We start from the raw sequence: 14,613 nt of genomic DNA on the forward strand, positions 1-14,613 counted from the left end.
ACCACCTTGGTGAAATTTATTTCTAGATAACTTATTCTCTTTGATACAATTGTAAATAGAATTGTTTCCGTAATTTCTCTTTTGCATAGTTCATAGCATACAGAAATGCAACTAATTTTTGTATATTGTTTCTCTATTCTGCAACTTTAATAACACATTGATTAGTTCTAATAGTTTATTGGTGGAGTTGGGAGTTTTCTATATTTAATATCAAGTCTTCTGTGAATAGAGACAGTTTTACTTATTTCTGTCTGATTTGGATGCCTTTTATTTCGTTTTCTCACCTAACTGTTCCAACTAACTTCCACTACTATGTTGCATAAAACTGACAAGAGTGGGTATTCTTTCCTTGTTCCTGATGTTTGCAGAAGCTTTCTGCTTTTCACCATTGAGTATATTACCTGCTGGCTTGTTATAAATGACCTTTATTATGTGGAGCTATGTTTCTTCTATACCCAGTTTGTTGAGAGTTTTCATCGTGAATGGATGTTGAATTTTATCTGATACTTTTTTTGCATGTATCGAGATGATGATATGACTTCCATTCTTTATTTGATTAAGTGTTATGTCACATGGATTGATTTGTGCATTCTGGACCATCTCTGCATCCCTGGAATACACCTCACTTGACTATGGTATATGATTCTTTGAATATATTGTTGAATATGCTTTCCTAATATTCAGTTGAGAATTTTTGCATCTACATTCATCAAGGATATTGGCCTATAATTTTCTTTACCTATAGTATACTTGCCTGGTTCTTATATCAGGGTAAGGCTGGCCTCTTAAAATGAGATGGGAAGTGTTTCCCTTTCTTCCTTTTTTTGAAAGACTTTGAGAAGGATAGGTATTCATCCTTCTTTAAATATTTGGTAAAATTCACCAGTGAAGCCATCTGGTCCCGGACTTTTGTTTGTTGTGAGGTTTTTGATTACTGATTCAGTCTCCTTACTACTAGGAGATTGGTTTGCTCAGATTTTCTATTTACTGATGATTCAGTCTTAGATGTTTATTTGTTTCTAGGGACGTATCTATTTATTCTAGGTTGTCCAATTTGTTGGTGTATAGTTCATTGTAATTTCTCATAATTCTTTGTAGCTCTGTGGTATCAGTTGTTACTTCTCATTCATTTTAAATTTATTTATGAGTCCTCTCTCTTTTTCCTTAGTGAGTCTAGATAAGGTTTGTCTATTTTGTTTACCCTTTTAAACTCCATTCTTAACTCCATTTATCTTTTTAATTTTTTTCTATATTTTATTTGATTCTGCTCTGATCTTTATTACCTTTCATTCTACTCCCTTTGGACTTAGTTTGTTCTTCTTTTCTAGTACCTTCAGGTGTAAAGCTAGTAACAGATTATTAGAGATTAACTCAGGGGTACTCATTAGTTAAATCCATTTCACCTGTAACCTGCCTTCACTAATCAAGGTCATTTTAATTTGCTGCCACATGAGACTTGCATGTCCTCAGAGAGGCACACGGCCTAAACAATAAGATGTTTGCTTGAGTTGTTGTCCAGGAACTTGGAGTCAGCTGTGTCTAGTTGGAGCTGAGCTGGTTAAGACTGGATAGGACCACCAACCCTCCAACTGGGCATATACAATGTCCACTAGGTGACCCTCTGATGTCAGAGAGCCAAGAACTCCAACCTCATCTCATGCTACATGCCTCCATTTTTTTTTTAACTTGCAGAGGCCTATAGCCTAGCTGTACCTGTGCAGAACAATTACCACACCTTTTCCCAATCACCTTTCCCCACATTATCCATGCTTCATACTATCCTGAATTTTTTATTCTTTATCTCATAAATATGCCAAGACCCTTGTCTTTGGGGAGGCAGATCCTCTCCTGTCTACTCACTTGGCTGCCTTTTCTATTTAATGGTCTTACACACTTAGTTTATCTAACTGCCAATTTTGTAAACATACACTTTAATGTCAAGATTCAGACTGAAACATAATTGTCTTACAAAGATTGTGAATGGAAATGTCATAATTGGACTTGTAAGGTGCTCCACCAGCCCTGCTCCCAGCCTTTCCTGTTTCTTACATCAAAGGAGTTATCTCTGTCCCACAGAATAAAAACTAAAGTAGCCTTGTGAATAAACCCTTTCTTTGCTTCAAGTCAGTATCTCAACATTCTGGCTTGCCATGCCTCTTGCTGACAGAGTGTGATGACACGGCCCACCGGCCTTCCCAGTTTCTGAAAAGGAGCAGTCAGCCCTAGGTTGTGTTAAACGGAAAGCCTGACCCTCAGGCTGCAGCTTTTAAATTATGCAAATAGGCATCTTTCAGGCAATGAATTACAGATGGGTATTTCTGTCTGCTGCCTCTGTGCTGAGCTCGGTGGGGATAGGCACAGGAAGTCTTTGGGAGACCCTTATGAACTGTTTCCTTGCTCGCTGTAGTCCTGTGGGTCTCACAGAGGCAAGCCTTGATCACTTGTAGAACTAGGTATTTTGGGGGCCCATCCCTCAAGGAGAAGTCTTAGAAATTGGGATGCTTGAGTTGGGTCCAGACATTTTTCTCTTCAGGGAGATTCTCGGAGTTGTGAGTTCCCTCTCAATTACGTGGCAATGTGCCAGGCATAGGGTTTATGGAGATTGTTTATCACAGCCATTCCTACCTATTTCAATGTAAGGGTTTTGTTTTTCTCATTTGCCCCACGTAAAGAAGTTGCTCCGGTAGTTTCAGAATTTCTTTTAGAATTATTCTGTGTATGGCTGTAGGTGCTGTGTGTCCTTGGAAGGAGGTGAATTCTGGAGCCTCCTATGTCATCTTGGACTTTACCTTCCTCAAATTAATTATGTTTTAATGCTCAATGAGCTCATCTTCCCTTGTCGTCAGCTTTTTGCCCAGCAACTTGTGTTTTTCTAGTGAGGCCTTGGGCTTAGTTCGCAGCTGGTTGTTGCAGTTACCCTTGGTGCACTCCAGATTTCATATTCTGCTGGTGATAACTTATGTTCAGAATGTGGGCCAGTTTACTAGAAAGTTTTACTGAATATCTCCTCGGAGAGAATCTTACAGCACTCCATCCATAATTCATTCTTCTTTTCACTCAGTGCTTGTTAGTCTGGGGCTGGGGAATAGGGGACAGAGTATTTTCTGATATTCGAGATAAGCGTCAGTCTCAAGCAGGCACTGTAAACCTCCTGTTCCCCAATTCAAAGCAGCCTGAAGTCAGAGACTGCGGATTTGCCCAATTTATCTCTTTAAGTCACGTCATCACTCAGGAGGCATTCACAGATCCAGGACTGGCTAGAAACCTGAGTGCTGTGTCTGGGTGTGTGAATGTGAGGGGAGTTGATGGGTGATGGGTCTGAGGGAGGAGGGGTGATAGCATCTCTCAGTCTAAAGAGACTCGACCAGTGGACAAACCTCAACAAGTAGACAAACCTAATGATCGCAGTTAGAAATCTGCCAGAGTGGAAAAGCTCAGGAAAGCAAAGTGAGGCCACTCCTCTGGGGCCACGTGGCTGGGCTGGGGCGCAACTGCAGACAGTACTGAGTCTACATTATCCTAGGACGGGGAAGTGGCTTCTGCACTCCCACCCCTTCATCCTCCTACCCCTCCAGCCCTACACCCCGAGTTCCTTGTCCTGAGAGGGAAGACAAAGGGTGGGAAGCTTCTTGTCCTGCTCTGGAAGTGCCTGAGGCCCAGGAGAGGGGAAGTCGAGGGCACACCTAGGGCCTAGGAACCAGCCCACCGTGGGGTGGGTTGTGACAGTGAAAGCTGAGTCACTGGATGTCCCTGACTAAGGGGTAAGTGTGGGAAGAGGATGCAGAGGCAGAGAATGGAGCTGTTTTCAGCCTTTGAGAAGTTCTGGGTGGGTGGTCTGGCTAAAGTGTCCAGTACCTGGGCAGAGAGCTTTGGGGGTGGGAGGGGGAGGGAAGAGCTAAAGCAGAGTAGCTGCTGGGGCAGAAGAGATGCTCCAGGCAGAGGCAGCTAAAATATCCAGAAAATCATGCCTGGGCTCCTAGCACCCAGTCAGCTACTCTTTCCAGTCCAGGTATTGAGGCTGAATCCCCTTGAATATTACTCTGATCTGGTTTCTCTACATGTCTGCCTTTTAACTTTGGACCACTGACTGGGCAATGGGGTAGAGTATGCCGCGGCAGGGCATTTAGTTAAACTGGGCTAGTCTCTAGCAGTTTACCAAGTATCTATTCTTCATTTTAGTTTCCCTTGATTTTGTTTGTAAAAAGCAAGTTAAGTCATGGTAAGAAAGAAACAGGGGGGTCAAAAGAAAACTTTAGAGGTTCATGCAATTCCATGATTAAAATAGGCTACCTACTCCAACATTTTGAGTTTTATGTAAAATATGATAGGGTGCATAATACATATTTTTAAATCACTGAATACTGCAGCTTTTTAAAAGAGGGAAGTTCTGAATAAAGATACTTCTGAAGAGGCAATATGTCTCTTTCAAAACTCAAATTTATACTAGATTTTAAGTGAGACAGTATCTCTATATTTCCTTTAATTACTGATTTATGTCACTTCTCTGAAACCTGTGTTGCAGGTTACTGGGGCCAAGGGGGTACATTTCTGGGCTGTTTATTTGATCCTTCTGGGTCCAGAGATAGGGGAGGTTTTCAAGGTTTCGATTTGACTGAGGGCGTATGAGTTGCTACTGGCCTGTATGTATTTAACCTCTCTCATCTTCCCTAGGGAGAAGTTAGCCACCCACAGGGCAGAGTTCCCTTTGGACTAGTTTCATGTTCCACTAAGTGGCAGCCTTTATCATCAGGGTCTTTTCTCCTCCTGGTGGTCAGCAGGCACTTGTCTCTCTCCCCTGAACAGCTCGAGTATGAGCTAGGGGCTGAACCGCATCCCTATTGACAGGGAACACCCCCACCAGAGCTTCAGTGACATCACGGGCAGAGACCAGGTGGCCTCTCATGCTCACATCCATTCACAGGATGTGCAAGTCCCTTCCCTTGATTCAAGGGGGTTCACAAATGTCCAAGTCTGTGTGTGGACCATAGCTAAGGTTAGCAAACTGGCTCACGCATGAGGGAAGCTGACTATAGTATCCCCATCACTCTGCTTCAGGTCCTCATTCGGTGAGATGCTCTCTCTCTCGCTTCCGTTTTGAATACCTTCCACTCCTGTTTGGAGATACCAGAGTCTTCACCTTTTGCCTTAAAGCCTGACACCAAATGTGATGTCCTAATTGACATTCACTGTTCAACACAGAGTTGTAGGGGGTTTAGCTGCCAATAAACCCAAGACGAAGTGGCCCCAACTTGGTTAATTATTCAAACTAAGTGTGTGTGGTGCTTGGCACTCTGTCCTTCTACTGCCATCCTAGAACGGCAGGAGAATCACCAGCTTTACATCCTAGTACACATGTGAGTACGCATAGAACTAATTCGCTTCAAAGTTCTGAATGGAATGTTTACTGGTGTGGCTATTCGGATGTCCCATCTTAGACTCTTCCTCACAAGAGCTTTGAGAGGCTGTGGATGTGGACCACAGAGAGGACCAAGCCTCTTCAAGCTCACCTCTCAGGTAGCCACATCATAGGGAGTTTCAGAGACAAATGTGTTCCAACTGTTGGTCACCCTAAGCGATGTCTGCCCTTTCTTTCTATCTGTGGTCCTATTCGTGACCTATCTAATGAACATCCTACAGCTTACATTAGGAAACTGTAGTCTTCAGGCAAAAGGATCTGTAACTTGGCTGATGCTTCACTGCTGTTGTTCTGATAGAAGGGGAAGTTTTGCATTCTTTCTGGAGAGGATGCCAAACTTCCTGGGCTGAGGACAAGTCTCTGAGATTTCCACTCAGGTGTTCAATATCAAAAGTAGGAAGTGGATGTTCATATTTATATCTAGAGAACAGAAAAACAAATATCATAGCTCATGAGTAACAAATCTCCAAACTTATCTTGTTTCTGAGTTATAATTAGCCACACATATAAAATACATCTGTCCCTACATAAGCCTCTTCCTTCCTGCCCCAATACAGTTACTCCATCCACACCCCCATTTCATAATCCATCTCAAGGACTCCTGCTATTCATCTTCTTCAGGATGCCTGGGTGTTACTGCTCTATTTATAAATCTAAATGACAATGAAACATCTTTGAGTCTCATATTTTTGATCTGCAAAACTGGGATGAGAGGAGAATGATGTTATTGAAGTGGCAAAATTTTTCTACCGTATTACACCCAAAGAAGACTGATTTTGACAGTCACCCACAAATGATAATGCGTTTATGAAAGCCCAGGAGTTCAGCAGAGATACTCCAGCACGCTGCTGGAGTAAAAAAAGTATCAGAGATTGGACACATTGAAGAGGGTAAGAAGAAGGATTTCACTTTACCCACATCACCCGTACTCCAAGGCGGCAAAGCCCAGTACCAAGGGAGACCTCGGCTGTGATTTTCCCATCAAGCAAAGCTGGGTGTGTGAGTGAGTGTCCAGTGCAGGATGCTGCCGAAAAGACCAACTTCTTTCTCACCCTATCCAGAATACTGACCTGTGTAGAACGATGAGGGGACAACTGGGAGAACTGTAGCTAGGGCTCTTGGAGGACATCAAAAGGACATGGATCCTACTCACTGCATCACAGACTCCATCAGGTAGCCCACCCACTAGCCCCTGGGGACACCTCACCTGCAGATCCCTCCCAACCGGCCCACAGGCACCCCCAACCCTTCATGTGCCTCACCCTCACTCACATCTCTACCCTGTGGCCAGCTCCCTGTGCATATCCCGAAAGGTGGCAAGAGTGAATATTTGCAGATGGCTAGTGAGCACACACAGAAAGCAGGGCTAACAATACAAGGTTGGGGAAAAAGATCAGACAAACTTGAGCATTCAGCACCACCCTAGGGAAAGCAAACAAGAAGCTATCAGCACCTGGCCTGGCTTTGCAGGATAATGAGAAGGCATAAAATCTTAAGAACTACCCCCAACAGGGAACAAGAAGTTTGGAACAAGCATATTCATACAAAGGGCTGAGAAAGCCTCAGAGTCCCTAGTATGGCTATCAGAAGATATTTCTCTTCAGTCAGTAAAGACTGAAGGAGTTGACTGCTTCTTCAACTGCAAAAGCAATGTAAAACTTCAAGAAACATGAAAACCAAGAAATATGACATCACCGAACACAAGAATTTTCGAGTAACCACATCCCAAAAAATGAAGACCTGTGATTTGCCCAATAAACATTCAAAATAGTTGCTTTAAGGAAGCTCAGTGAATCACAAGAAAACAGAAAGATAATTCAATGAAATTAGTAAACAATACAAGAACGAAATGAGAAGTTAAACAGGGAGATAGAAATCATAGAAGGAACCAGATAGAAAACAGAGTTGTATTTCTAGGTATATATTTGAAGAAAATGAAATCACTATATCTATGTCAAAGAGATAGCTGAACTTCATTTTCTTTCTTAAAAAAATCACTGAGATATAATTGATATATAATATTGTGTGAAGTTTGAGGTGTACAATGTATTGGTTTGATATGTTTATATATTGCAATATGGTTAGTACAGTAACATTAGTTAATACTTTTATTACATCATATAATTGTCATGTTTTATGTGTTGAGAATAATTGATATACTCTTAGCAATTTTAAAATTTATTCTACAGTATTGTTGACTATAATCACTCTATATTGTGCATTGGTCTCCAGAACTTATTTATCTACTAGTTGCAAGTTTGTACCTTTAAATAATATCTTCCCCAAATTTCCCACCCTCTAGCCTCTGGTAACCATCATTCTACAATATGGTTTTTTACAAGTTCAGTTTTTTTTCATGTAAGTAGTATTATACAGTATTTGTCTGAATTATCTCACTTAGTATAATCAAAATACATCCAAGTTGTTACAAATGGCAGGACTGCCTTCTTTCTCATGGCTGAATAATGTTCCATTGCATAGGATGAAAATATCTATATAGATATCTCCCATCTTCTTTATCCATTTATTCATTGATGGACACTTAGGTTGTTTCCATATCTTGGCTACTGTGAATAATGCTGCAATGAATATGAGTGTGCAGATCTCTTCAAGATACTGATTTTAATTCCTTTGGATACATACCCAGAATTGGAATTGCTTTATCATATAGTAGTTCAATTTTTAATTTTTTGAAGAAGCTCCATACTGTCTTCCATAATGGCTGTACTAATTTGCATTCCCTCCAACAGTGTATGACTTCCCTCTTTTCCACATCCTTGCCAAAATTTGTCATGTCTTGTTTTTTTGAGAAAAGCCATCCTAACAAGTGTGAGGTAATATCTCTTTATGGTTTTAATTTGCATTTGCCTGATGATTAGTGTTGATTAGCACCTTTTCCTATTCCTGTTGGCCATTTGTAAGTCTTCTTTGGAAAAATGCCTATTCTGGTCTTTGTCCATTTTTAAATTGTATTATTTGGGTTTTTTTTTTTTTTTTTTTTTTTTTTTTGCTATTGAATTACATGAGTTCTTTATATATCTTGGATATAGTTCCTTATGAGATATATGATTTATGAATATTTTCTCCCATTCTGCTGGCTGCCTTTTCAAATGTATTGATTTCCCCTGCTGTGCAGCGGCCCTTTAGTTCAATGTTGTCCCACTTGTTTCAGTTTTTGTTCCCTGTGCTTTTGTGACTTATCCAAGAAATCATAGCCTAGATCAATATCAAGAATTTTTTCCCATTTTTTTCTTTGAGAGTTTTATAGTTTCAGGTTTACATTTAAATCTTTGATTCATTTTGAGTTAATTTTTGTGAATGGCGTAAGATAAGCATTGTTTCATTCTTCTGCATGTGGATATCTAGTTTTCCCAACACCATCTATTGAAGAGACTGTCCTTTTCCCATTGTGTATTGTTGGCACCCTGCTTGTTTGCATGCCAGTGCCACACTATTTTTAATTATCACAGCTTTTTAATGTAGTTTAAAATCAGGAAGCATGACACCACCAGATTTATTATTCTTTCTCAAGATTGCTTTGGTTAGTCAGGGTCTTTGGTAGTTCCATGCAAATTTTAGGACTGTTTTTCTGACTCCTCTGAGAAATGCCATAGGAATTTTTGCAGGATTGCATTGAATCTGTAGGTTGCTTTGGGTAATACGAACATTTTAGCACGACTGATTCTTCCAATTCATGGGTATGGCATATCTTTCCATTTATTTGTGTATTCTTCAATTTGTTTCATCAGTGTCATATAGTTTTCAGGGTACAGGCCTTTCATTTCCTTGGCCAACTTTATTCCTAAATATTTTATTATTGTAAATGGGATTGCTTTCTTAATATCTCTTTCAGATAGTTTGCTGTTAGTATATAGAAATGTAACTGATTTCCATATGTCAGTTTTGTATCCTGCAACTTTACTGAATTCATTTACCAGTTTTAACAGGTTTTAGAGTAGTTTTTAGAGTTTTCTATATATAAGGTCATTTCATCTATAAACAGATAATTTCACTTCTTCATTTTCAACATGTATGCTTTTTATTCTTTTTCTTACCTAATTGCTGTAGCTACTAGTTCCAGTACTATGTTGAGTAGAATTGGTGAGGATGGGCATCCTTGTCATCTTTCTGATCTTGGAGAAAAAGCTTTCAGCCATTCACTGTTGTGTATGATGTTAGCTGTGGTTTGTTGTGTATGGCCTTTTATTGTATTATTATGTTCCATACCCAATTTGTTGAGGGTTTTTATTTTTAAAAGATGTAGTTTTTCAAATTATTTTTCTACATTTATTGGAATGATCATACAATTTTTATCTTTCATTCTATTAATGTGGTATCACATTTATCATTTTGCATATGTTGAACCATCCTTGTATCCCAGAGACAAAACCCACTTGATCATGGTGAATGATCTTTTAATGTGCTATTGAATTGGGTTTGCTAATATTTTGTTGATAATTTTTACATCTGTATTCATCAGGGATAATGACCTGTAATTTTCTTTTCTTGAGGTACTTTGGTATCAGAGTAATCCTGGCCTCAAAATGAGTTTGGGAGTATCCCTTGCTCTTCAGTTTTCTGAAAGACTTTAAAAAGATTGGCATTATTTCTTCTTGAATGTTTGGTAGTGAAACCATCCGTCCTGGGATTTTCTATGTTGGAAGTTTTTAATTACTGATTCAATCCCTTTATACTTTATTGGTCTGTTTATATTTTCTATTTTTCATGATTCAGTCTTGGTAGGTTGTTTGTTTCCAGGAACTTATCCATTTCTTCTAGGTTATCCAGTTTCTTGGCATATATTTTTTCATAATAGTCTCATAATCCTTTCTATTTCTGTGGTATCAGTGGTAATGTCTCCTCTTTCACTTCTGGTTTTATTTGAGTCTTCTCTCTTCTTTTCTCAGTTAACTCAAGTTCTGTCAATTTTGTTCATCTGTTCAAAGAACCAGATCTTAGTTTCACTGATTTTTTTCTATTGCTTTTTAGTCACTATTTTATTTCTGCTCTTATTTCCTTCCTTCTATGGATTTTGAGCTTTCTTCTTTTTCTAGTTCTTTGAAGTGTAAAGTGAGGATACTTATTTGAAATCTTTGTAGCTTCTTAATACAGGTATTTATTGCTATAAACTTCCCTCTTAGAACTGCTTTTGTAGCATCCCATAAATTTATGTTGTATTTCCATTTTCATATGTCTTAAGATTTTTTATTTCTCTTTTGATTTCTTTTTTGACCTATTTTTTTGGGGGGAAGCATGTTTAATCTCCACATATTTGTGAATTTTTCACTTCTTCTCCTGATATTAATTTCTAGTTTCATACAATTGTGGTTGGAAAAGACACTTGGTACGATTTCAGTCATCTTAAATTTGCTAAGATATGTTTTGTGACCTACCCTGGAGAATATTTTATTGCACCACCATTTTCATTGCAGTATTATTAACAATATACAAAATAGGGAAACAACCTAAGTGTCCACTGGCAAGTGAAAAACTACTATAGGGATTGAGCTTGGAATGATATGTAAGTTCCCACAATGAACCAACTATAATTCTACTAGAAAAAAAAAAAGATGTTTGATGTCAAAAAGTCCAAAATTATCTCCAGAATTAAAAAGCTATAATATTTGCTTAAAGGAGAATACAAGACTTACAGTCTCCCTAAAAATTCAGTAGAACTTCCATTTTTTACAATTGTATAGTTATTACTGATATTGAACATCTGTGCATTTATTATGACAGTGTTTACAAAGAGTGCTTATATTTTAGGTTCTACTTTATCAAACTAGAGATAATCATAAATAGGGCAAACATTTAAAGTTGAGGTGCTTTGAGAAAACAATTGGAAGACCACAAATTTATCCAGTTTTTTTTAACCTTCTCTCTGGTGACATGTCTATAAAGATCAATATAGTTATACTTCTTAAGAAACATTACAAGTATACATATAAAATATCTATATATACTATGTAAAAATAATTACTTATTAAAATATTAATATATTGGTAATAACAATTTAAAAATAAGTATATTTCTCATTTAAACATATAAAGTATTTCAGAAATTATGAATGCACACGTTAAGTATATTCTTATTTGTTTATAATTCCAAGTAATTGTCTCTCTATATGTGTTAATTATTTCAAACACACACAAAAAACCTCAGAGTAAGTGTCTCTGAATATTTGTGCCTCAATAAAAGCAATTAAAACACTCGTTTTAAAAAAAGTCAAAATCAACTTTTTCAGAATTCTGAAAATTACCCCAAAACTTGAAACAGTCTGAGGAGAATGTATTCAATAAAAAATGGAAAAAATCTCAGTAAGAGCAGGCAATTTTGTGGCATTTCAATTTGCTCTATTTCCATCTCCCCAGCTCCACAGAATCCTTGAAAACCAACAGCCTTGCAATCATAGTACCCATGATTGACATGTGATTGACAAATAATGACACACAAACATGTGCACATCATAATCCTCAAAACCTGTGACTGTGTTATCTCACATTGTAAAATGTCTTTTGCAGATATGATGAAATTAAGGATCTGGAGATGAGCAGATTATCCTGTATTATCTGTGTGGATCTGATCAAATCATATGGGTTTTTATAAGAGGGAGGAAGTCAAAGAGGAAAGGAGATGTTACACTGCTGACTTGGAAGACAGAGGGAGGGGGACACAACCAAGGAATGCAGGCAGCTTCTAGAAGCTAGGAAAGGCAAAGAAACACATTCTTCCTTACAGTCTTTAGAAAGAATATGGCCCTGCTGATCCATTGTACACTTCTGAATTTCATAACTGCAATATAATAAATGTGTGTTTTTATGCCACTAAGTTTGTGGTAATCTGTTAGAGTAGCAATAGAAAATTAACACAGATTTTGGTAACTGAAAGTTGGGTGCTGCTATCAAAAATACCCCAAAGTGTGGAAATAAATTTGTAATTGAATAATGGATGGGGGACTAGAAGAGTTTTGAAAAGCATAACAGAAAATTTCTGGGTTACCAGAAGATTGTTAGTAGAAATATGGTTATTTAAGATGCTGATGATGAGAGCTCGGAAAGAAGTGAGGAGCACGACAGTGAAAACTGACTTTTGCGAACACCTAAACCATCACAGACTATTGGTAGAAATAAGTACATGAAAAACACTGGTGGTAAGGGTTCAGAAGGAAATGACAAAAGTCTTACTGCAAACCTGAAGAAAAGGCATCTTCATTATACAGTGACAGAATGATTAGCTGAATTGTGTCCTGGAGATATCTGAAAAGAAGAATTTGTAAGCAATTAATTGTATATTTAGCTGAGGAGATTTCTAAGCAAAAAGTTGAGGGTGTGCACAAATTAAGTCCAGGCCCAGACGACTTACTTGGTGAATTCTACCAAATATTTAAAGAATTAATACAAATTATTCACAAACTCTTCCAAAAAATGCAAGAAGAATTACATTTTCCAAATTATTATTGAGGCCAGTATTACTTTAATAATAAAACTACACAAAGACATTACAAGAAAGCTACAAATTAAAATTTCTTATTAATTTAGACACAAATCCTCAAGAAAGTATGAGCAAACCAAACCCAGCAAGATATAAAAAGAATTGTATACCAAGTAAGATTTATCCCAGGAATGTAAGGTTGATATGAAATCTGAAAATCAGTTAATATAATACAACATATAAATAGAATAAAATACAAAAGCTAAATGATCATCTCAATAGACACAAAAAAAAGCACTTGGAAAAGAATCAAACACACATTTGTGACAAAAAAAATTATAAAAGAACTAAGAATAGAAGGGAAATTCCTCAACCTAGTAAACAGCATCTGTCAAAAACAAAACAAAACAAAACCCACAGCTAACATCATACTAAATGATTAAAGACTGAATGCTTTTTACATAAATTCAGTAACAAAGCACAGATGTTCCTTCCACTTCTACTTAACATCATACTAGAGGCTCTAGTCTGATGAACTAAATAAAAAAATGAAATAAAAGAAGTAAAAGATTTTCTATTTGTAGATGGCATGATCTTGCACAGAAATTCCTAGGAGCTTCACTAAGACACAATTAGAATGAAAAAAAAGTAAGTTCAGTAAGGTTGCAATATTTAAGATCATTGAACCAAATCAATTTTATTTCTATAAACATGCAGTGAACTGTCCTAAAATAAAAATAAGAAAGCAATTTTATTTACAATAGCATCAAAACATTAAGATACTTAGGAACAAAGTTTTAAAGATGTGCTAAGTGCTGAAAATCAGAAAATAGTATTGAAAGAAATGAAAGAAGATCTAAACAAATGGAAATACATCTAATGTTTATGGATCAAAAGTCTTAATATTGTTAAGATTGCACTATTCCCTAATACAACCTACAGATTCAATGAATCTCCGAATCACAAGTAGCTTTTTTGTAGAAACTGACAAAGTAACCCTAAAATTTATGTGGAAACTCAAGGGATGCAGAATACCCAAAGCAATCTTGAAAAGGAACAAATTTGGAGGACTTACTCTTCTACATTTCTAAACTTCCTGCAAACTACAGTAATTAAGACATTGCAGTACTGACATAAAATAGATATATACATTGATGGAACAGAGTGAGAGTCCAGAAATACACCCTTACGTTTACAGCCAACTGACTTTCAACAAGGATGGCAAAATAATTCAATGGCGAAAGATAGTCTGTTCAGCAAATAGTACTGGAACCACTAGATATTCTTATGTACAAGAATAAAGCTGGACTCCTACCTCACAGTAGACACAAAATTTAACTCTAAAGGGATGAAAGACCCAAATGTAAGAGCTAAAACATTAGCACTATTAGAAAATAGATAAGTTGATAAATTGGACTACATCAAAATTTTAAACTTCTGTGCTCTAGAGGACACCATCAAGAAAGTGAAAAGACAACTCACAGAATGGAAAAAAATACTTGCAAGTCTTGTATCTTATAATGGGATTTAATCCAAAATGTATAAAACTCTCACAATTCAACAATAAAAATGCCAATTACATAAGCAAAAAATGCACAAGAATTTGAAGAGTTCTCCAAAGAAGATACACGAGTGGCAATAACACATGAAAGGTTGCTCATGAACATTAATCATTAGGATAATGTAAATGAAAGTCACAAGGAGATACAACTTCACACCCACTAGGATGGCTGTAATTAAAAAGACAGACAATATAACAAGTGTTG

The 14,613-nt window shown here is 37.3% G+C and overlaps 1 protein-coding gene across 1 annotated transcript in view; it reads left to right on the forward strand.

Moving 5' to 3' along the window:
* The first annotated feature begins 4,570 nt into the window (after positions 1-4,570).
* Positions 4,571-14,613, forward strand: part of LOC102513053 (phospholipid scramblase 1-like) — a 32,576-nt gene continuing 22,533 nt past the window's right edge. Inside the window, exon 1 of the mRNA XM_006176524.2 lies at positions 4,571-5,514. The gene's annotated coding sequence lies outside the window, so the exon portion shown is untranslated. The remainder of the gene's footprint in view (positions 5,515-14,613) is intronic.

The sequence above is a fragment of the Camelus ferus genome, chromosome 1, assembly GCF_009834535.1.
Source record: "Camelus ferus isolate YT-003-E chromosome 1, BCGSAC_Cfer_1.0, whole genome shotgun sequence".
Classification (NCBI taxonomy): Eukaryota; Metazoa; Chordata; class Mammalia; order Artiodactyla; family Camelidae; genus Camelus; species Camelus ferus.